The following is a 21391-nucleotide window of genomic DNA, read 5'->3' as shown; positions in this document are numbered from 1 at the left end:
TGCTTGTGGGAGGAGATGATCTGTGCAATAAGATGACAAGAAGCCCTTAAAACAATCTGTGTAAAAACAAAAATTCCATAGTCTCTGTTCAGTATTGAAAATGGGCTGCTGCTGTGTTAACATTGACATTAGGCTGTATTGAAAGCTGTAATACTGAAAATATGGCTATAACAAAATACTTCTTTGTCTTTCTTCTTCGGCCAGGAATTGCTCTGAGTTAGGTTTTGGGTTATTTTTTCTTAAAACTATTGTGGCGTGAGGCAAATCTGTAACAGATGCTTCCAGGAAGGAAGAAGATTAGGATAAGGCTAAAGGTCTTTCTTTTTTTTCTTAGAACTGGAGCTGTTTTGGTCAAACTCAATGACTGTTCTACTGAAAGCTTACTTTTCCCTTCATATCCTGCTGTTTCTTTTTTTGGCCTGAATTTCACTGAAGGCTTTTGCTAAAGACTTTCTTCACCACCCTGGATATAGCAGCCAGTGAAGCAAACCAGAGCTCTTCTTCCTCACTGTAGGGAGAACCACCACAACCTTAGAGGCTGAAACAGTTTGTATTCCTCCTTGAATTTGCCTAATTTCTGAGAGAAGATCTTAGGAATTGGAGGGATGTAATCACTTGGCTTTAATTAAGGCATTTTTCAGGCAAGTGTTTCTTATAAGCTTTTTTCAGTGCTTCTTCAGAATTCTTACCACAGGCTCACAGAATGGTGTGGGTTGTAAAGGATCTCAAAGATCACTTAGTTCTACCCCCTGCCATGGGCAGGGTCACTTCCATTAGACCAGGTTGCTCCAAGCCCCATCCAGCCTGGCCTTGAACTCTTCCAGAGATGTTTCTGATCTGTTTTTCCTCTGGTTTTCCTCCCAGTGCTATCAGGTGGCTCACTGAGATCACTCAGTTAATGTATTTTACATTTGGGCAAGTCAAGAAATGCAGGGCTGCATTTCCCACAGAAGTTCTGGCTTTTCTATAAGTAATCTTTAGTTTTAGATGCTCCAAGTGGTTTAGAATGCCAGTTCTCCAGGAGGTTTTGTTTATTCTTCACCTTTCCATAGGAGTTACACTACAGCCCATGCAGTAGAAAATATGCAATTAGTAATAAGTGTGCATTTTGAACAATATCCCACATAAAATCCTCAACAGCCACACTTGAGAGTTTCTACTGTGAATTCCTGTAAGTAAATATTGTGCTGTGTTGTAGTACATTTGGAACAGGAGCTTTTAATTTCTTGGCTTTTGTCAATATTATTTATCTATTAACGAGTGTCATTTATATCTGTGGCTGCTTCTTTTCCCACTGAGTTACTTCAGTTATTTTTCAGACAAAATGTTAAACCAGCAGTTGGACTTTCCATAGCTTGAGGCAAAGTCTTGTGTGAATTTGTCACTGTGGAGGATGATGTGCTGCTTTGGGTGTGTTCTGCTGCTTCAGGTTTGAGTCATGAGGAACCAAAGAGCAGGAATTGCTGTGGGTTTCATGGGACTGTGCATGTCTTTGTAGCCATTCCCAAAAGATCCCCTCCTGGGAAATGGCCCTCTGGTCTCATACACCTTTTTTCCCCTCACTTTCTTGTCCTAAATCACCTTTTTTCCCCTCACTTTCTTGTCCTAAATAGTAACTACAAGTAGGTGAAGCACGACTCTGGTTTGTTTTTTAGACTCCTAGAATGTAATTTGATTTTTTGAGGCGCCAAAATGAATTGAAATACAAGTGGTCAGATGGAGAAATTAAAAAACCAAGACAGCAGAGTTTATAATTGAAGAAGCTGTAGCAAGCGATGTCATATTGCCCTGCAGTGTGAGGGTTTCCTGCTGAGTCTGTGCTCAGGGAGAAGGGATTCTCCTCTGGAGCCAGTTCCACACCAGGTATTGCCCAGTCCTTTCCCTGCACATCACTTGGCAATTTCCTTCAGCTTCTGAGAAGCTGAGGGTTCATTCTTCTCTTCCTGCAGCCCTCCTTAAGTGTCACACCTCTCTCTGCTGCAGTGACATTGCTGTGACCTTGTGCTGAGGCTTTTGCCATGTGCAAAGGCAGAAAATTTCCCTTTTTAGCCTGCCCTTGGTGCCTCACACCCATCACAAAATCTGCACAACCTTCTGCATCCTCATCCTCCAGCCCTCAGGAGAATCCACTGCTGGGTGTGTGCTTGGCTGGTCTCTGGAGGGAACCACTTTGCACTTTTCATACAGTAAAAAGAATAAAGCCTTCTCCCTTTTGAGAAGATCTTGGTGTTTAAATATATTTATTTTGCTGAATTTCAGGGTGTGTTCCTGTACCAAGCCCCTCCTTTGGTCTGAACACAGCAGCAGGGATTTTCAGTGAAATTCCAGCACCAGATGGGTTTTTTGTGCAGAAAGGGAAAGAAAAACTTCTTCAAAGTGACGTGATCACTACTGAAAGCATTACTTCCTATGGAGACTGTCAAATATTTAGATTTTTTGCTTGACTTTATTCAGATTTTCTGGGGCTCAAAAGTAAATATTCCAAAATCTCATCTGATTCCCTCTTCAAGCCTGGATTTTAAAGGATTGCAGATGATCTAATCCAGTGACCTGTGGCATCCCTCTAAGTGTTCTATAGATCACAAGTTAAACTTCAGAGCAATGCCAGAATTAAGCCTGGTATTTCAGTCACACGTGGGGACTGTAATGTGAAAATATTGAAGGACCAGTGCCTTTTTCATGGAGGTAGGCTGAAAACTTGTGGCACTGCTGCACAGAGCACCCAATGGACATTTGGAATTTGTCCTTTTTCATTGAGTAATGGAATCACAGACAGGTCTGGAAGGGACATTAAAGGTGATCCAGTTCCACCCCCTGCCATGGCAGGGACACCTTCCACTATCCCAGGCTGCTCCAGTCCCCATCCAGCCTGGCCTGGGACACTTCCAGGGATGGAGCAGCCACAGCTTCTCTGTGCCAGGGCCTCCCACCTATATAATAAATAGTTTCATCCTAATATGTAACTTAAATCTTCTCTCCTTCAGCTTAAGGCCCCCTTTTCCTATCACTTTATGCCCTTTTTTACCTCAAAATGTCATGTGGTGCCTAGTCCAGGTGCCTGCTGAGCTGGCTGCATCACATCACCCAGACACTAGAAGGTTCAGAGGATCTTCTGTTCTGAAGTATAGCATAAAAATGTAAAGGATTTTATACCCAAATTAACTGGAATTTATTTTTTAAAAAATGATTCATAATTGCATTTACTTTTCAAGCCCTTGTGACTAGCTGGAACCAAAGCAGTGCAATTCTCTGTATTTCCTCTTTTTCATCCCCACCTTTTTGCCAGTTAGGGTGGGGTTTTTTACAATTGTTTAATTATTTGGGAGTTTTTGATATTTTGTTTCATTTCAGGGGTTTTCTTGTGTCTCCAGTGGGCAGGCATCTCCTAGGCAGAATTTTCCTTAAAGAAAGGATACCTCTTGCTGCTGCATATCCACTCTTAGGGGTTGGAATGTACTAGCTGAGAGCTCTAAATTGCTATTTCCACTTTGGCAGCCTACCTTTGATCTCTCAGCAGTTCCAGTTTTAGTTGTATAAATCCATCTATTGTCAGCCTGCCTGGGGGTCAAGCTCCAATGTAAGGCTTTTCCTTTTGTCCAAGACTCTCATGTGGTGGGGAATCAGCTGGAGTTGCTGTGGATTGCAAACAGGGGATGGTCTTGATAACAACTATTAAACACAAGTCTCTGATCTCCTGGACACTACCACGCTCCTCCCCAGTCTGTGGAAATTGTTGTGCCAGGACAGCCTTTCTCACAGCCTGTCTAGGATTTGTAAACATGCTGGGATCTGACTGAAGCAGCTTTGTATTGAGGATTATGATTTGTATGCACTTTTACAAACTTACAGTAATTGCTGTTGCCTTCATTGTAAAGAGCAAAAAATAAACACACACAATAAACCCCTTTAATGGGCACTGATCCCACTGGCACTGATCTTGAGCAACTCTGAATAAAAGCAGATGGTGGCTGACCTGCTTTCCCCTTTCATGCAAACATTGCTTATATAAATGGGGGACACACACAAAAAATTAATGGGCTTGGGCAAGCCACCTAAGGACAGAGACTCCCCATGTACTTAATGCTTACATCAGCCCCAGGGCTGTTTCCAGTTAGTTCTTCTCTGGAGGGAGAAGTTTCTCACAAATTAGTGGTTCCACAGCTCTGAGCCCATGGTTTAACAAGAAAGAAGTGATGTGCAGCTAGAAAGTAAGCAAGCTTAGCTGTTCTGTGGCCTGTGTGTTGTGGTGGGTCGTGGAAAAGGATCAGAACAGTCTCTCCTGAACCTGCTGCACTTTTGTAGACACATAATTGAGTCTGAAGTCCCTTTGCACATCATAATGTTGTGAGGAGGCATTCGATTTTTGTGGTCTTGTTTAATTCAAGTTCCTAGTTGTTAGCAGTGATGGTAAAAGAATGTAAATTGGGATTCCTGGTTGTTCTAAAGGATGTGCCTCAGTGTGTCACTGCAAGAAGATGTGATCAGAGCACCTCTGCTGTGGAGACAGGCTGGGAGAGCTGGGGTTATTCAGCCTGGAGAAAAGAAAACTCCAGGGACACCTCACTGTGGCCTTCCAGTACCTTAAAGGGTCATAAAAAGGAGGGAGGTGGACTTTCTGTAAAGGTGGAGAGTGACAGGATGAGGGGCATTGCTTTAAAACTGAAGAGTCAGGTTTAGATTAGATATGAAGAAGAAATTGTTTTTGCTGCAAGGGTGGGGAGGCCCTGGCACAGGGTGCCCACAGAAGCTGCCCCATCCTTGGCAGTGTTCCAGGCCAGGCTGGATGGGGCTTGGAGCAACCTGGGATGGTGGAAGGAGTCCCTGCCCATGGCAGGGGTTTGGAACTGGATGATCTTTAAAGATCCCTTCCAACCCAAACCGTTTTGTGATTCCATGATTCAGAGAAACACCATTCCCTTTCCAGCAGGGCATTGGGTTGGAGTTACTGCATCCAGAATCCTGCTGCAGCTTCTCACACAGATTGCAGCCTACAAAGGCACTTTTCTGAATAAGATACATTTACACTTCTCAGTCACTCTCTGTGTACAGCCACACCAGCTGGGCTGAGTCAGGAGCCATGCCAGGTCTCAGGTAGCCCTGTGCTGGCTGGGTTAGTTCAGTTGGCACATGCACCACAGGATCTCCTAGGATGACCATCCTTACTTGGATTAAGTCATTTAAGCAGCTCTCTTATCTCCCTTTTCTTCTTTTCAGTTTTTTTTTTTATAAAAAGCATCAGTATCAGAGCAGGAAGTCGATGCTTTTGGGTGCTGGCAGCACATTGCCTGGATACTGTTTGGTGACAGGTGAAGACAAGGAGTATTACAAACACATATTTCAACTTGGAGAAACATATATAGCACTGTGATAGGAGAAATGCAGGCTTTATGTCTTCAGCATGTGCTGAGTTTGTTACATTTTTCTGGTTGGTAGGGAAGGCAGATGTTGCCTTTTATATTTCAGTGGCTCATGCAAGGCTGAGAGCAGCTCAACAGAAGGAGCAGCTTCTGCTCTCCCCACTGTGCTGGGTTTGCTGAGCCTGGGCAGAGGCAGCTGGACTCCCTTCAGCTTTACCTGTTCTTAAATTGCTCTCCATTCAGCTTTTTTAAGCACTCCAGAAAGGCTGGAAGGAGCCAGCTGTTAGTGTGGGGGATGGCTGGGTAGGGGAGGAATCCCTGAGACACGAGTGAGGATGAGGTGAGTGATGAATAACTCACAAATTCTGACTGTCTGCCCCAGACCTCTTTTACAGAGCAGGCTGGGGATTCACAGCTGTCATTCTCAGATGATAAACTTTTTTTTTTGTTTTCTTTTTTAATGCTTTGTAAATTTTTGGCAATGCTGGGAAAGGCAAGGCACAGCTGTAAAGTTATGAAGAGAACCAAAGTGACCTATAAAGATGGATATTTAGACAATTTGTGTCCACAATCAAATGGTATTTTTAAAATTCTACTGCTTATTAGACTGTGAAAGGACTTGACTTACAGGCATTGTCATGCTGGTGACCAGTGTTGTTACCTGGTTCTTTATTTCTTGTTTTTTTAAATGCTTTAGGAGTAAACAAACCTTTGACTTCATGCACCAAAGAAAAGCCAGGTTTGCCCAGCTCCACCTTCTCAATACAGTGATACAAAGGCTGCTTATAATTAAATATAAATATAGGGTTCCCAAAACCACAGGATTAATTTCTTAAGAAAAGGGGCCCATTAAATTTTCAAATAAGGCAACAGCATGGAGTAAATGTTATCTAGGATGTCTTCCAAATGAAGAACACTATGTAAATACTGCTAATGCTCCTCTTTGATAACATGCTGATTTTGAGAAATGCAGGCTGCCAAAGTAGCATTCTTGTTAAAAAATAGGGTAAGATTGAGTGAAGATTAAAGTTGTCATGCATGACCTGTTGCTCAGTGCTGAGGCTGCACATGGGGCTGTGTTTTGTAACTCTGTGGAATAACATTTCCTAACATAAAGCTGGAATAAAACCCTCTTCATCTTCATGCAACTGATTCTGTAAGTGAAGTACAACATGTGCTCATCTCTGAAATACCACTTGCAAATGTGCTTTTGGTGACTGCCTTTGCAAGGAACAGTAGTAAATGATGGAGATGGGTTAAACTTTGTCTGTGGACTACTGTGCTCTGGTTTTTATCATGAGTGCTGTCATTCAGGAGAGAAAAAAACCCCCATACACCTAGAAAAACTTAATTTAAATTTAGAACCTTTGTATGTCCTGTTGTTCTGCTCTAATCTAAAACTTCTGGTTTGCTTCTAAAGAAGGAAGAGCTAGTTTTAAGCACAGTTCTAAAACAACCTGAGTGAAAGTTGTTGAGTGTGACACAAAATATGGAGCAGGTCTGTGAAATGCATTTTTTTCCCCAGTGCTTTGGCTGCAGGGAATAAACTGTTTCCCTTTCTGTACAGTGTGACTTTGCCTTCCAGTTAACTCTTCCTTTTTTTAATGTCAAATAGGCATGTATTTTTAATACAAATTAATAAATCATCAACCAGATGTGGACAATGAAAATGTATCTCACCTTTTCCAGGTCTGGTAGAATTTTGTTTATATTTTGGCTCAAAATTAGCCAGTCAAGGTGGTTTAGTCTTAATCAGGTGATCTGCTGCTTTCCATCCTAACTCAGGTTGTTACAGTAAAGTCATAATTTCATAATCTGCATATCATCACTTTGTTTTAGGCACTGTGCATATTGCAAGAGTTAGGCCGAGCTGTGTTTGTTTAAAGACAGTGAAACAGCTGCAGTGTCTGTCCTTGTCAGGCCATTGTATCTTCAGAAGTAAAAAGCATGGAATTCGTTGGAAATTGCTTAATTTCGGACTTTCTTTTTTTGCCGTGTTTTTATTATCCTGAAACCATAATTACAGATCTTGAGACAGTTGTTTAATTTACTTAACAACTGCCACGTTATGTAAATCAGAGTTATAAATGGGAAATATTTACTGGTTTGAGTTCCAGTGTAAATCCACTGTTGACTTCTCAGAAGCGCCTGTTGCTTATTTCAGTAAGTGGACTCGCTCCTAGAGACAGCCAGGCAGGGAGATTACACAGGGAAGGCTTGTTTCTGAAGATGAAGCTTCCTTCCTGATTAAAATTTAAAAAAAAAAAGAGAAAGAGGGGAGCAGTTTCCTGTTGGAATCCTCACTTTGAGGGAGCCTGGGCAGCCGTGCCTCCCCCTGCTCCAGCTGGCCTTTATGTGCAGGCATTCTCTGACACACCATATCCAAAACCCTTTTTATAACAGCAATTGGGGTTTGCCTCTGCAGGCAGACCTGGGGTTTAAAGAGGTTTCTGCTCCTCTCTCATCTGCTTTTAATGCAGGGCTGTGACTGCCAGTATCTCTGAGGTTTTAAGGCTTGATAAATAAAGGCTGTTCTGTTCCTAAGGTTCATCATTTTCCAGTAACGACCTAACAGAGAGACTCGACCCAAAATTTCAGCTGCACGTAGAAAATGTGGTCTGACCTCGAGATATATGATGTGAAAAATGAATAATAGCAGCACTGCAGGCAAAGTCTCCTCTTGCTACGATGTGACAGCCCAGCCCTGCAGCCGGGTTTGAGGAGTTTGGCTGCGCTTTTGGAAACCGGCCCTGTGGTTCTGCCGGGGAGGTGTTTGAGCTCAGACAGAGCACAGCACTCAATGGCTCTGTTGGCTCTGTGCTCAGGGCATGACACTGAAGTAAACCTGCTTTTTCTACCTACAGTATGTGGTGGTTTGGTTTGAATGCAGCCAAGGCTGCGTTTTGGCCTGTTTTTTTGAAGTGAAGCCACGCTCAAAGGCTGGAGAACCACAGCAGCTGAAGGCTACAACCACTCAAGAGGATGATTAGGGCCTGACTCTCTGATTCATTAATTCAAGAGAGAGAGTTTTTTCACTTTCTTAAAGGACAAACTATCATTCCAGAGTCAGCCTGTTAAACGAGAACCAGAGATTCAGAGTGGGTTTAGATTGGATATTACAAAAAAAATTCTTCCCTGTGAGAGTGGTGAGGTGCAGGTTGCTCAGAGAAACTGTGGATGCCTCATCCCTGGAGGTGTCCAAGGCCAGGCTGGATGGGGCTTGGTGGATGCCTCATCCCTGGAAGTGTCCAAGGCCAGGCTGGATGGGTCTTGGTGGATGCTCCATCTCTGGAAGTGTCCAAGACCGGGCTTGATGGGGCTTGGTGGATGCCCCTGAATCCCTGGAAGTGTCCAAGGCCGGGCTGGATGGGGCTTGGTGGATGCCCCTGGATCCCTGGAAGTGTCCAAGGCTGGGCTGGATGGGGCTTGGTGGATGCCCCTGGATCCCTGGAAGTGTCCAAGGCCAGGCTGAATGGGTCTTGGTGGATGCTCCATCCCTGGAAGTGTCCAAGGCCAGGCTGGATGGGGCTTGGTGGATGCCCCTGGATCCCTGGAAGTGTCCAAGGTGAAACTGAACAAGGCTTGGAGCACCCTGGCCCAGTGGAAGGTGTCCCTGCCATGGCAGGAGGTTGAAATAAGATGTTTTTTAGGTCTCTTCCACCCCAAACCCTCCTGTGATTCCATGATGTGTGGAGGTGTGCTAAAGCTGAAGGAGCCAGGATTTCCCAAGGCACCCAGGACATCTCCATGTGCAATCCTTGCTCAGATTTCCGTGCTCTCTCACACCCGTGGGGAGCTCCACGGTGCAGGGCCTGCCAGGGGGAATGGTCTGAAGTTTATGAAAAGAAAGTTCAGATGTTTTCAGTCTGAGAGTGAAATTGCAGAAGGCCCTTAGAGGTCTGAGTTATTGTGCAATCTCTGTAAGTAATTTGTAATCAAAATACCTTTGCACATGTCACTTTCATATTTCCTGTAATAAAACAGCAAGAGCAATTAAGATTTTGGACCATAATCTTCTACAAGCTTCTAAATATGAGTGGGCTGGGGATTTTTTTTTGGGTTATGGCTGAAATAGGCAGTTTTTAAATTTCTGATTGCTTCAAAAAAGGTTTGGTAATAGCTATTTTTAATAGATTTTTTAACTGTAGCCTGAAAAACTCTTCTATGGCAACATAATTGATCTGAAGTTTGCTTAAAAAAAACCTAAGTAAGAAACCAGAAGAACTCTTCACAAAACTGGAGGACATCTGTACTCTGGTAACCCAGCATGTGACCTGTTGGGCTTTATGCATTTCAAATCAAAAAGATCAGTAAATATATTGCCATATGCATGTAAATATGTCTAATAACACTCTATGTATCTGTAATGTTGTTCTGCCACGGTTCAGAAAGTTGTCTGTGGTCTTGGCATTCCTCAGGAAACATTAAATTAATATAGCTGCCTTTGTCATAGATTTTTTTTCTTGTTTAAGTAGGTGTGTGAAGGCTGGTGCTACATAAATGAATTACACGGAAGACTTTGGAGGAAGAAGGGGCTTGTAAACGAGACTGAAATTAATGAATATGAGAATTAGAAATCAAAACTTTATGTTTAGTCTGAGGAGAAACAATTCCTTAAACCGTAACCACATGGCTGTTTCTTGTTTGCATCAACTCTGGTTGACTGTTATTGTCTTCTGTTAATTCTCTGGGGCAGTGGCCTGACTTTGTTGAATGAGCCAATTGTTTTCCTTTGTGTTGCCCATGAAGTGAGTCCCCATCTGGTTTGTATCAGACTGTTTTCACAGCCAACAACTGCTGCCTTTTCTATATCCTGACACTTAAGGGCCCCATGCTATCAAAGCATTGCTGTGATAGCCTGTCTGGCTGGGCCCATACAGCTGTGCCTTGCAGCTTGAAGCCATTACCCAAGTAATGGTAACTTAGAACTTGAACTGGCTCTTATTCCCATTGGTGTCGTGTGTACAGTGAACAGAATACATTTTTGTTGAACTCCCTGTTCCACAAAAAAAAGAAAAAATTCTCTCATTTGACTTTATGCGATCGGTTCCTTTTTGTTTTCCAGCAGCTTCCTGTATCTACAGGCACTTTTGTGTTCTTCTAAAATTAATGAATGCAAGACAAGCAGTATTTAGTTAAGGCACTGTTGTTACTGCTTTTATGGTACATTAAAGCTCAATAAGTGAAAATTAAACAAGCAAATGATTCTTAATGAGGATTTTTCTTATCAGATTTCCAATAGGTTTCCAGGAAACTTTCTGTGCCTGATAAATGGAGGTTGTGCTCATAAAGCTACACCTTGGATACTCCACTACTCCCTTTCCAAGCAGCTCTTTAAAAATACAGAGTAATGCACAATGAGTCTGCATTAACCTGTTTACTTCTCATCTGAAGGAACTCTGTAATAGCAGAGTTAAAACTAGATTGCAGTTCGCATTGCAAAATTATTGAGAGAGGCCCCAGGCATGATCCAGACCCTTTCCAAACTTCCAGCATTGAAGGAGACAGTCCTGTTGCACAGATTTTGCAACACATCTCTTCTCTGCCTCCAAGATTTAAAAAAAAAACCCAATATTGCATCAAATAACAGTGACACTTAAATGTTTGTGTAAAGAAAGATGATCTTTAAGCATTTATTCTCTGCTGCTCTTGTGTAGGCAGCATAATGCTCAGTGACAGAGTAATGACGAGGGAAGACATATTCCCCAACTTGGAGATGTGTTGAATTTTAATTCTATTCCAGACTCAGTTCTTCCCTGATATTTAAGAGGCAGAAAGAAAGAAAATAATGGATAACGTGTCTTAAAATTCTGATCTTATTGTAGCATGTGCAAGAAACTACCAGAAAACAGATTGCTTTATCTGCTACTTGCAGAGAAAGTGTTCCTGAACTTGGGAGTGTGTTGTGTGTGTAATGGGAATGAATTTGCTCCAGGTAACATTCTGGGGAGCCATTAAATTCCATGAGGCACACGAGATAAGACTTCCTTTGCCTTTGTGCTTTTCCTGCTGGCACACACTGGGTGTCATCATGTCAGATCAGGATTGTGCTAAATAATTGAGTCTTGTGTCATTGTCAGGGGTGTGGAGGGTTTGCAGGAGCTGCTTTGCTGAGGAGCTTTGTGTGACTCTGTCCCTGTGAGCAGCTCCTGAGTTCAGGTGTGTGCTCTGCAATGATGCAGAGCCAGGTCTGTGCCCCTCACCTCAGAGACTCTCCCAGCCTGAATGGTTGGATAATTCCAAGTCGTGTCCATCATCAGGCAGAGCCCACACTCTGCTCCCACACATGCAGACTGGATTTCCATATATGCTCCTTTGCAGTGCAGATCTTCCTGTATTTTAACCAGGGACATTTAATAAATGATTTTCCCTAGGTGCCTACAAGCTCTGTTAATCCTGCTCCTGGCCAGGCACTGAGAGGAGCTGTGGATGATCCAGGTGCTCACCAGGTTTAGCTCCAACAGGCTGAGCTGGGAAGAGTCAAAAGAGCTGCAGAGCTTCCTGAAGGAAATTGATGCAGCCAGCATCCCAAATTCCAGTTTGTGTGCATGTGCTGCAGCTCCAGAGGGAAAGAACATCTGCCCAAAAGAGAACCTGATGGAAAGGGACTGTTCAAGGCTTGACACCAGCTCTAGGGGCTGTGCTGAGCAGCTCCTGACAAGAGTTGTTGGTTTCTCTGGTGCTGCTGGGGAGCTGTTCATTGCAGAGAATCCTTCAGGAGGCACAGGGCTGGTGGGAGCTGCCTGCAGTTCTCCCTGTGTTTTATATCACTTAGCAGAGATGGGGGGTGTGATATTAAAATCCCTGGTGTGTCTGAGAGAGACCTGAGAAGGTGGAGCACTGTGCTTAATGTGCAACATAAATGGAAAGCAATACATTTCATTTATTCTACTGGTTTAGAGCTCAGATTCACCCAAGTATTGCAAAGGAATTTTGGTTTTACTCTTTCCCATGTAACAGGCCAAGGTTTTTGTATCCTTTTTTTTTTTTTTTAACAAGGAAGAATGCTTATCTCTATTGCACAAAGTTTAATCATTTTAGATTTTAACAAACTTTAAAATAGCACAAGATAAAATCATATATTTACTCTCAGACCTTTCCAAGTTTCTGGTCCCAGGCATTAGATTGTGAAGGCAGAGTTACTTGTCATCACAGTGAGTGCTCATTTCAAGAGCAGGTCAGAACAGGGTCTGCACACAGACAGGACCAGAGGAAATGGTCTCAAGTTGCACCAAGGGAGGTTTAGTTTGGATATTCTGAAAAATTTCTGCACTGAAAGGGTGGTCAGATATTGGAACAGGCTGCCCAGGGAGTGTCAGAATCACCATCCCTGGAAATGTTGAAAAAAATGTGTTGGATGTGGTACTTGGGAACGTGGTTTAGGGTGAACATGGTGGTGGTGGGCTAATGGTTGGACCTGATGGTATTAGAAGTGTTTTCTAACCTAAATGATTTTATGCTTCTGTAACAGTGAGCTCCCAAATCTTCCAGCATAGACATTTAATTTTTTTCCTTGTTTGAACATGTGCTTACTGAGTCAATCCTCTTTCTGAGCTAACAGAAAAGTTGTTTGCCTCTCTAAGCTTCCTAGAAATGCTGATTCCTATACATTTTCCAAAGGTCATTGATACCCACAAATGGTAAGACCTGTAGTGGCCACTCTCTGCTGCTAAACAAAAGGCTGGAAAAGGTGGATTTTTTATAAGTTTGTTTGTTTATGTACTAGAAATGTTCTGGAATTTATTAGACTGACCATTAGAAAATGCTAACTGTATAGGGCTGGCTTTTGTTCTGTCTTGTTTTGTTTTGTTCCTGGCGAAAATGTTCATCATCTTCTTTTGAAAAGGTGTAATTACAAAAATTTGGGGTAATTGTGCTGTAGGTACAAGCATTTTAATCTCATGGTAATGGTAGCACAGTAAAGGGAGTCTTGGCAAAATGTTTCCATATGGGGAATCCCATGACTTTGTTAGTGAAAATCATCAAAACAAATGCACAGGATCATGTGAATATTTAAGTATTCAGACTAGAGAAATAAAGCTATTTTTTGTGGTCATCTAGAAAAACACTTGTTATTTGAAGTTTTCTTATTTAATTTTTTATGATAGGAATGCATTTAGTGACTCCATTATACGTGAGGAGTGACTTGCAGTGAGAAAATTCTTCCCTGCAGCACTGCCCTTCAGACAGAAAATTTTCTCTTCTCCTTCTGGTACCCACTCCTAACTTTCACTGAGGTCTGGGTGCAGATTGCAGCCTTGGATGGAGGGGACCAAACCTCCTTGCCCAGGAAATCCTCCTGCCTATTTGAGGGAGAGCTCATCCAGGTCTCTCACTGAACTTTTTAGTGGTACAGTAGCTTGTGTCTTCTCACAGGGTTTCACTGAAACTTGTCCTCTGAGATTCCTAGGGATTTTTTTTGATTTTTGGCAGGGCTGGACAGCCTGAAATTCTCCAGTTCCATCCCCCTGCCACCTTCCACTGTCTTCCACGGAGCTCCAAGGTCCAGCCTGGCCTTGGACACTGCCCAGGATGGAGCATCCACAGCCTCACAGAGAAACCCCACCTGCATCTTAGCTGTGAACTGGGAAGATTTTAATCTTAATTTTCAAATCCTAATTGATGGTGAAACATCACTTGACTTTGGTCGTTCAACTTTAATTATTTGTGTAAATTTTTTTTTACATTACTTTTCAATAAAAGGAGGCCATGTAACTTCTAAGAATTAAAAAGATGCTTTGATTTTTATTTCTTGCCACTCCCCAAGAAGGCTGTGAATGCTGTTATGTCTGCCACTGTGGCACGATGCAGATAAGCTGGAGGCAGTATTGCTGCAATTAATATCATTAAGATAGGAGGTCTCAGTGGAGCCAGTCCTACTGCTGGCTTTGCACTGACTGACTCTGCATCCTGAGGGAATTCAGCAGAACTTTATCTTAGAATTAAGTGTGAATTCCCACGATTGATCATTGAGTTCCTTTTCTTTTTAGCTTCTTTATTTTGTTTCAGATACAGGCATTAAAATGTCTTTTGGAGCCCCAAACATGAAAGTATGAATAACAGAGCCAAAATGTATTATAGAAATATGCTTTTAAAATTACCTTCCTGTCCACTTGCTGGTTAGACTTTGCATAAAATTAGGGAAAAAAATTGTTATGTAGGTAATATTTAATTTTACTGAATAAGTCAAATATTAATTACACCATTAGATCTGCAGAATTTTAATTATCACTTGTCAGATTCTCCTGATTCCACCAGCTGTTTACCTAGGTTATCTCTTGTGGATTTAGGGATTACTCCTCCCCCTGGCCCTTGCACAAGATACTTTTTGCTCCTGGTGGTTTTTCAAAGCCTCTGGACCAGTAAGGAGCCAACTCCTTCCTGTTTTATTTTGAAATAAAAGTATTTGCCACAGAGTCTCATCTGAATTTTCCTCAAGAAAATGCTTGCAGCCTAGAGAGAGCAGTGCTTAAATATTGAACTATTTGTTCTGAGCCAATTGCACACCCAAAAATCACAGCCATCTGTATGGAAAAATCAAATTCACTTCTAATACTTCTTCTTAGTATTAATAATTATTGCACTTATTTGGAAAGATCATTACACGTGTTTTGGAAGGGATTTGGTGGGAAGCAGCAGCAAGAGACGTGGCCAGGGAATAAATTTGTTAAGCAGTGAGAGGTTCCACAGAGCAAAAGATGCCAGATCTAAAGGAGCAGAGTAGATTTGAGACACCAAAAGGAAATATTGATTTAGTAAACTCCACTATCTCATTTCTGGATGTTTTTGGAGCTGCTTTCTGTCTGCCCTTCCCCACCGCTCTCTGTGTTAGGATTTTGAAAAATCTGGTTCTAGTTTATTTAATGTATTTCTAGTTTTTGTTCTGTTTAGTGTTGCTATTGGTGGGAATACAGAATGTTTTGGAAAACCACTGAACCTTGAACTCCGACTTGAGAGGAGGAAAAAACCATTTTCAAATATTCTGCTTTGAAATATTTGTTAACTGCTGAGGCTGGCCCCACCCTCTTTTACTGGCTGGGGATCTGCATTTATTTTCTTTTTGGAAATATTTATAGCTGGGCTATACATTGGGGGTTACACAAACAAACAGCAAAAGCACAGTGTGTGTATCCACGTGTTTATTTTCTGTGCGCAGGGTTTTTGTAAGTACATGACACTGAGAGGAAGGTGGAATTTGCCAAGTTTAGGTCAGAACTTGAACTGAACTCATGCTATATAGTTCTCTGTCTCCACTGGTGTCTGTGGCCCACTTAGGGGAGTTTATGAGTTGGCTGCAGCCTTTGAGAATGAAACTGTGTTTTTTCAGCTCCAGCAGTAGAGTCGTGCTTTTAAATCCAGACATTTTTGGCTCAAGTCCTCCAGATGTCTGTCCATTTCTGCAAAACAGCTCAAGTGTTCTAATTGTAAATGTACCCCTTTCATGTAACTCAGCCTTAGAAATTTGGCCTTGTTTTGCCTCGAGTCTTTTCTGTTTGTCATGAAACAGCGAAGTTGGGGCAGTCTGGGTTGGAGTTAAAAAAGAGAACTGCAGGCATTTGCAGGACATCTTGTTCTTGTTTTCTGTGTTTCTGTCCCAGTGGAAGGCAGGGCTCTCTGCAGGTAAATGTTTGGCAAAGCATTCACACGACAACAAGAGAGCCCCTGCCCTAAAAAGCACATTTCTGGCAGAGCTGAGGAATGCCAGCTTCACCACAATAACCTAAACCAGCCCGTGGATTCAAGGTGGCAAGAGCAGGAAAAGCTCTGGAGGTGGAACTCTCATTTCTAACAAATGGAGAATAATTTGCCCAAAAATTAGGATTATTTGAGAACCTGTTGATGGCCCTGCTTATTCCTGAAAAGATTGTATAAATTTATTTCCATAACCTACCCACTTTCAACTTTATAAGCCATTGATTTCCAGAAACATTAAATAGCCAGTATGCACAATACAGCTAAATGTGACTGAACTGGAAATGCTAAATATCATTATAGTTAGTAGCATGACTGACATTGCAGTGTAATTTCTCCTTTCGCTTCAGCCTTCAGAATTACTTACATCAAACTATGGATGTTTCTAATCAGTATGTGTTAGCCCAGCAAGCCTGGAATAATTTTGATTTTGCCAAAAAAGCCACTTCTAGGGTTGCTGTGCTTGGTAACTCACCTGTACAGCCACATGAAAGGGAGGGAATTTCAGGGTGGTTCCACACAAACCCATGGAGACACAGACAGGACACATGGGTACAAATCTGTACCTGGCAGGTTTGCTTACAGGTAAAAGGAGCAGAGAGGCTGAGAGAGGAGAAAGGAGAGGAACAGATAAGAGAGGAGCACTGAGGTGAGATAGGAGAGACTGACAGGCTGAGAGCTGGGGATGTTCAGCCTGGAGAAGACTCCAGTGAGACCTTAAAGGCCCTGCCAGTGCCTAAAGGGGCTCCAAGAGAGCTGGAGAGGGACTTGGGACAAGGGTTTGGAGTGACAGGACAAGGGACAATGACTTCAGACTGACAGAGGGCAGGGCTAGGTGAGATCCTAGAGAAGAATTCTTGTGAGGGTGCTGAGACCTTGGCATAGGGTGCCCAGAGAAGCTGTGGCTGCTCCATCCTTGGCAGTGTTCCAGGCCAGATTGAACAGAGCTTGGAGCAACCTGGTCTGGTGGAAGGTGTCCCTGCTCATGGCAGGGGGTGGAACTGAATGGTCTTTAAGGTTCCTTCCAACCTAAACCATTCTGTGACTCTATAAAATGTTTCTACTGACACTGGTTGTGTTACCTTTGAGCCTGCAGATATTAATTCTTCTAATTTTCTTCAGCCATTCACATAAAGAATTTCTGACAACTCTGTTTCCCTTCTAATGGTCTTTGTAACTATATGCCAGATGTAAATCTTTTTATGTGGGGAAAAAGCAAAATGAGGGAATGACAGAAAAAAAAGACACTTTCAGTGAAGATTTTAAGATTCTGAGTTAGATCTGCAGGTGCTGTGCTACCCCAGTGCTCAGAGCTAATGCCATCTGGAGGAAGTTATTTGTTGGGACAGGACAGTGTTTGAAACTTTGAAGTCAGGAATAAACAAAGCAAAGCAGCTGGAATCTGGCAGAAGAAGAAACAAGCCATTCCTATCAGCCCTTGCTATTAAAGGAATGAGAGCACTGCAGTGGAGTTCTTTTTACAGTCTTGGAAGTTTATTCTTGCTCTTGAAGAGAGCTGCTTCATTTGGGGGATAGAGGGAGAATTGTTTGGAAATTTTTTAGGAAGCAATATGTAGGTAATTATAGTAATTATGGTTCTGCTTTTATGCTGAAAAATAACCTAGGTCCTGATCCTTCAAACCTCTCCCTATTTATTGTCTCGATGGGCAGAGATGATTCACAAGAGTATGGAATGACAGGACAAGGGGGAATGGCTTCAAAATGAAAGAGAGTAGGTTTAGATTAGATACTGGAAAAAAAATCTGGATTGTGAAGGTGATGGGACACTGGCACAGGCTGCCCAGAGAAGCTGTGGCTGCCCCTGGATCCCTGGAAGTGTTCCAGGACAGGTTGGATGGAGTTTGGAGCAGCCTGGGATAGTGGGAGGTGTCCCTGCCCTTAGCAGAGTGTGGGACTGGGTGGGCTTTAAGGTCCCTTCCAGCCCAAACCATTCTGTGTTTCCATGATTACAATTTCACTTACAAGATACAGCTCTCTTTCATCCCCAGATAGATTTAAAATAATTTTATTTAATATATAGACACCCAGTCAGAGGAGTTAAAGCACATGGTTTTCATTTGGCTTAAAAGTCAGACTTGTTTAGTCTTTTTATTTTGCCAAATAGAAAAATTCAAAAAGAAAGATTTTAGACATTTTTCTTTGTTCTTACTGTTGCCATGTGGTGTGAGTAACCAAACCTCCCTCCAGTGTGGTTGATTCCTTTTTCCTTTGGCACACATTCCTGACACCCTTTGTATATGGCATATTCTGAGTGTGACAGTGCCTCTTAGAGAAAAACTCCCTTCACAGGTCACTGGATGGTTGACACACCATTAATTTTTATGCTTCTGTTAAACAAAGGTCTGGAAATTTAGTACTGTACATGAATTTGTTACAGGGTGCCAAGAACAGGAAAAATCTCTGATCTGAAATGTGACCTTTTCCATCAGTGGGTCACCAAGATGTTTTCAGTCACTGATGAGTTTCTAGCAGCCAAGGACTCTCTTACCATGAGTGTCAGTTTTCACAGTTCATATGAATTTATTCTATTAGATGGTGTCAATGAATTTGGAAAACTGGAGGTCACCTAAGGTCACACGCTCCATTTATTGGATTTTAACAAGGAAAATTTTTATAAATGCACCTAACTACATGATTACAAAATTGTACTGAGTACTCCCAGAGCCTCAAAAAAGGGGGGGGGGGGAAGCCATGAAGATTACCTGCCTGCTTGCCCTTTCGTGCTTTGTAAAGCAAAAAAATTTCATTTCCATTTTTATGGTGTATCAAAAGATTTTAACCATTGCAGGTCGCATATCTGTGCTGGTGAGAAACTCAGTGTTAAAGAGGAAACCATCTTAATATTGGCTATGAGCTGCTCTCTGATGAGGGGAAGACATAAAATGGAATATCACATTATTAAAGAAGGAGCAGACCAGGGGCTATACAAGGATTTAAACCAGTCTGCCTCTATTTGTGTCTTTATTCCCATACCCCTCCCTGTATGTGTATATATAAAGTGTTTTATGCACTGTATGTGCACGAGGTTACACTCAGCAAAAGGTAATAATGATAAAACACATGCGAGGGTAACTTGGTAGTTACATTTTTGGGGCCAATGTAGAGGTTCAGGACTAGCAGCTTTCTATCCTGGGAAGTTACAGTCTTGGAGCAGAATCTCCCATCTAGCTGAAATATGATATCCACAGTTTTTTCACAGTTAAAATGCTGAAAATCCACGTTCTGTATTTTCTGTGTGAATTTAACAAAGTCAGAGACTTCAGATTTCTGCCTTTAAAAAATGGCAATGTTGACTTTGGGGTATTTTTAATTTAAAGATATTTTGATAGCTCAGGATCTGGTGACTTTTCTGTTGAGCAAGTAGATGGAATTATTCTTTTTAATTTTTCTGTCTTTTAGAATTTTATAACTATTGTAAAATTGGTCTGTAGTATAGCTGTAAAATATATTAAAGTATGTGTTAGGAGGAATGCAGACTAATGTGATACTTTCTTTTAGCACTCCCAGAATCAAAGACTTGAGAAGTTCTGACAGAGCCTTGGGATAAGGGAATATTACTTTCTTTTTTTCCTTCCATTTTTTTCTTTTTTTCATTTTTTTTAACAAACCTGAAAACAGCTGTTGAAACAATGACATCATGGAATGTGACATGACTGTGGAAATTATTAAGAAAGTCAAGCTTTGAAAGCATCAAACTACATCTAGTGTTGGAGAGGGGCTTTGGTAGAGGATGATTTACCAGGTTTCCCTGGGCACTGCACAGTCACATCTTCACTGTGCCATTTTCAGGTCTGACCAAACAAACCCTTTGCTTTTCTTCTTAGCAGCCTTTTTTTATCACACAAACACAGCTGCAGACTGCAATCCCAGAATCCCAGAATGGTCTGGGTTTGGAGGAACTTTAGAGCCCATCCCATTCCAAACCCTGCCATGACAGGGACACTTTCCACTATCCCAGGTTGCTCCAAGCCCTGTCCAGCATGCCTGGAACACTTCCAGGGATCCAGGGGCAGCCACAGCTGCTCTGGGCAACCTTTGCCAGGTCCTCACCACCCTCATAACCAATACTTTCTTCCCAATATTCCCTCTAACTCTGCTCTTTTTTAGTTTAAAGCCACTCCCCTTATTCCATCACTCCATAACCTTGTGGAAAATCCCTCTCCAGCTCTCTTAGAGCCCACTCAGGTCCTGGAAGGCTGCTCCAAGGTCTCCCCAAGCCTTTTCCTCCCCGGGGGTTGTGCTGATTCCCCGAGGACACAAAAAATGCTCCTGTGCTCCTGCTGCCTTCCTGAACAGCAAGATCTGTGCTGGCACAGGTCACTCCATGTCCTGCCTTTACTGTCTTTGGCCTCACTCGTGTTTGACTTCCCAGGCTGCTGTTCTAGCAGGAAAAACACTGATGGAATTTTATTTTAGCAGTGGGGTTTTGTTTTAATTAGCCATTCGAAGCGTGCTTTGCTGCCAGTCAGATGAATGCAGATGACTGCTTCAGTGACATAGTAGATAATTAACTGGGGTGAGAGAAAGCCTAACATTTTGGTTTTATTGGGAAAATAGTGTTTTAATTACCTAGTCTATCACAGAGGAAGGGAGAATTGTTACAGCTTATCGGAATAAGAACAAGCTCCAAGACAGCCTTTGCTGCTGTACATGGACTCAGATATGTTTGTTTTGCTTGTAGCTGCTGCACTTCAATGCCCCCAGGACAACTGAAATCCCAAAATGCTCTTTCTGCAGTTGAGAGAATGCTGTGCCATTCTCCCAGTGCCATTTCTCCTGAGTTCCTTCATTCTTTGTCTCTACCCTGATCCAAGACTTGCTCTTCTGCTCCATGAATGGATTCATCTGGTCTCCTTCCTTTGGCTAAATACATTAACTTTTGCCCATGTTTTTCCATTCCAATGCTGTGAAAAACACCAGTAAATATATTTGAAATTATTCTGGGCCTGCTGAAGATTATAGATCTATACGTGTGTGTGTGTGGTATATGTGTCTGTAAATACAACCCAATGTATATATAAAACTCAGTCCTTCCAGTACCTAAAGGGCATCCAAAAAATCTGGAAAGGGACTTTATACAAGGGCATGGACTGACAAGACAAAGGGGAATGGCTGGAAGCTAACAGAGAGGAAAGTTAAATTAGAGATTAGGAAGAAATTCTTCCCAGTGAAGGTGCTGTGGCTGCCCCATCCCTGGCAGTGTTCCAGGGCAGGCTGGATGGGGCTTGGAGCAGCCTGGGATAGTGGAAGGTGTCCCTGCCCCTGGCAGAGTTTGGGCTTGGAGGTCCCTTCCAAGCCAAACCATTCAGTAATTCTGTGCA

General features: G+C 42.4%; 1 protein-coding gene across 21 annotated transcripts in view; it reads left to right on the top strand.

Annotated features, from left to right (window-relative positions):
• KIAA0586 (KIAA0586 ortholog) overlaps positions 1-21391 on the top strand; it is a 93920-nt gene that overhangs the window by 45847 nt on the left and 26682 nt on the right. The window lies entirely within an intron of this gene.

This window comes from Prinia subflava, chromosome 5, assembly GCF_021018805.1.
Source record: "Prinia subflava isolate CZ2003 ecotype Zambia chromosome 5, Cam_Psub_1.2, whole genome shotgun sequence".
NCBI lineage: Eukaryota > Metazoa > Chordata > Aves > Passeriformes > Cisticolidae > Prinia > Prinia subflava.
Note: the sequence above shows the minus strand (reverse complement) of the source record. Positions and strands in the feature narration are given on the sequence as shown.